The following is a 3,144-nucleotide window of genomic DNA, read 5'->3' on the forward strand; positions in this document are numbered from 1 at the left end:
TTTTTTTTTTTCTTTTTTTTTCTTTTTTTTCTCTTTTTTTTTCTTTTTCTTTTAAGCAACTGAACAAGAAACTCTCAAATGAGAGAAGAATAAATTCTTTTTATTATTCTGAAATAAACAAAATAAACAATGTAGAATGAAATATTCAACATGAAGAGTTCCTGTTCTACATTGAATCCTACCTTACTGTTGAAAATTCTTCCCCGGATTTTAAACAAATTCAGAATGATATAATCAATAATGTGAATTTTTAAGCATTTCGGGGTGTTCAATAATTCTTGCAACAAGGTAAGGTAGGTATTATTGGTGTCATGCATTTTGTATTTCTTAATGAACTTAGACTCTTGTACTGTGAAGTTTTGTTTTCTAACAACCAATTCTTCTGTGAAGTTCTGAAAATTTGGTTGTTGATTATTCTCCAAGAATCTAAGTTCATCAAGAAAGAGTTCTTCAAAATTTAATTCAAAGCAGCAAATGTTTAACACAGTTTTATTATTCTCAAGGACCTGATCTGCTTCTTCTAAAAACTCTAACTCTTCATCAAAAATTTCCTCAAAACTTAAATCACACTCTTCTTCTTCTTCTTCTTCTTCTGATCTTTCCTGAATGTAGTTTATTTCTAGAGGCTGATTATTTGGTTGGTCCCCTGGATTAAAAATGTTGAGATCAGCAGTCAAATTCCCAAAGGACAGCTTCATTTGACCAGTTCTACAGTTGATGAGAGCATTAGAAGTGGCTAAGAACGGTCGTCCTAAGATGACAGGTGTCTGTCCTTTGGGATTGGAAACAGGCTGTGTTTCCAAGACTACAAAATCTACTGGAAAAATAAAATCTCCAACCTTAATCAGAACATCCTCTAACTCACCCATAGGGACCTTGACAGATCTATCAGCCAACTGTAAGGTGCATTTGGTTGGGTTCAGTACACCTAGACCCAATTGCTGATAGACTGAATATGGAAGCAAATTGACACTGGCCCCTAAGTCTAAAAGCGCCTTATCAATGTGAGTATTACCAATGATACATGAAATGATGGGGGAACCTGGATCTTTACGTTTCAAAGGTATGGGATTTGACAGCATTTCACTGATATTGGCGGCTAAAAAGACTTTCTTTGGGACATTTATTCTCCTCTTCTTAGTGCACAATTCTTTTAAAAATTTAGCATAAGATGGAATTTGTTCAATTACATCTAAGAGAGGAATGTTGACCTTAACCTGCTTGAATGTCTCTAGGATTTTCTCCTCCTGAGGAGAGTGTTTCCTAGACCTGAGTCTATCTGGAAAGGGAGCAACCGGTCTAAATCTATCAAAAGCAGGCTCAGGTTCGGGTTCAGGTTCTTGGTCATCTGAGGGGAGTGATTGTTGAATAGATTCATCAGAAGGAGAAGGAGAAGGAATTTGTACAGGATCAAGAGTTTGACTTGGCGGAGTTCTCACTTGATTATCGACCTGTCTACCTGACCGAAGTGAATGGATTGCATTCACTTGAGCTTCATAGGATGAACTGCATCCTGTGTTATTAGGGTTGACCACGGGTTGACTCGGAAATTTTCCTTTCTCTCTTTCACTCACGGCACTAGCTAGTTGACCAAGTTGGGATTCTAATCTAGCTATAGCTTGAGTGTTGGAGTTGAGCATTTGTCCGGTTGATTGCATGAAGGAATTCAACGTGCTAGATGTTTGAGTCAACATATTCGTGGTTTGAGTAGAGGCCTTAATTATGGTTTCTAAACCCCTTTCCAAGACATTGAGACGTTTATCTTGATCTGGATTGTGAGGAGTTTGAATTACAGCTTGATGAGGAGGAGACTGATTTTGATACGGCAGATTGGGTTGTTGAAATTGTGAATGAGAATTGAATGGAACTGTGTTTCCCCTAGGAAAATGTTGGGTCGAAGCGGGAGTGAAATTTTGAGTTCCGGGAGAATTTCCTAGATTCCATGCAAAGTTGGGATGATTTCTCCAACCTGGATTGTAGGTTGGAGAAAATGGATCATTTCTAGGGTGCTGGAATGCAGCGTTCATCTGTTCTATTGCGTTGTTATTTCCTAGGAGAGGGCATTCCTCTGAAACGTGGGTAGGAGACTGACAATTATGACATCCTGGGAAAGAAACATGATTGAGTTGAGCTGGAGCTCGTTCCTTAATTTCTAAGGCTTCTAACCTCCGCAGAATTGTCGCCATCTTCGCTTCAGAAGCAATGTTTGACTCCAAGGAAAGACCACTAGACTTAGAATGGGGAACTGATGAAACCCTGTCATCGCACTGTTCCCATTGCATTGTTTTTTCAGAAAGACTCTCCAAAAACTCCCAAGCTTCATCAGCATTTTTCCTCATAAAATCCCCGTGGCACATTGATTCTAAGGAAGTTTTTGCAAAATAATCTAATCCCTCATAAATTATTTGGCACAATCGCCATTTCTCTAAACCGTGATGAGGACATTAGATGAGAAGATCTTTAAATCGGTCAAAATACTTCCAAAAAGGTTCTCCCGGGATAATTTTAAAGTTTTGAATGCTGTTCCTAAGCTTTACCGTTTTATGAATAGGAAAAAATTTCTTAAGAAAAACGGTGACAAATTCATCCCAAGTTGAGATGGAATTTGTTGGTAAGCTGTACAGCCATTTTTTAGCTTTATCCTTAAGAGCAAATGGAATAAATCTAAGCTTAACCGCATCTTCATTTAATTCTCTTATTTTAATCATAATACACACTTCCTCAAATTCCGAAATAAAAATATATGCGTCTTCTGTTTCATTACCAAGGAATTTGGGAAGCATGTTTATGTATTGCGGTCTAAGCTCAAAACTTATTCCATTTGTTTCGGGGAGCCTAATGCATGAGGGGATTGCATTCCTAATGGGATAGCACATATCATGAAGAACGGGTGGATTAGGATGCTCCATTTCTATGATTGGTTCAAAGCGAATTAATCGATGTGTATTATCCCTAATCCACTGTTGCATATACCAAAATATTTCTTTTTATTTATTTATTTTTTAAAGAAAAGGAAGAAAATTAGTTTTTTTTTTTTAGAAGATAAAGAAAAAGAAAAATCCTAACTGAAACAACTCAAAACAATCACTTTTCAATCAACTCTAATTCTAGGGTTTAGCCTAACTCAACTAGACCAGCTCCTAA

This window comes from Asparagus officinalis, chromosome 7 (genome assembly GCF_001876935.1).
Source record: "Asparagus officinalis chromosome 7, Aspof.V1, whole genome shotgun sequence".
In the NCBI taxonomy this organism is placed as follows: Eukaryota; Viridiplantae; Streptophyta; class Magnoliopsida; order Asparagales; family Asparagaceae; genus Asparagus; species Asparagus officinalis.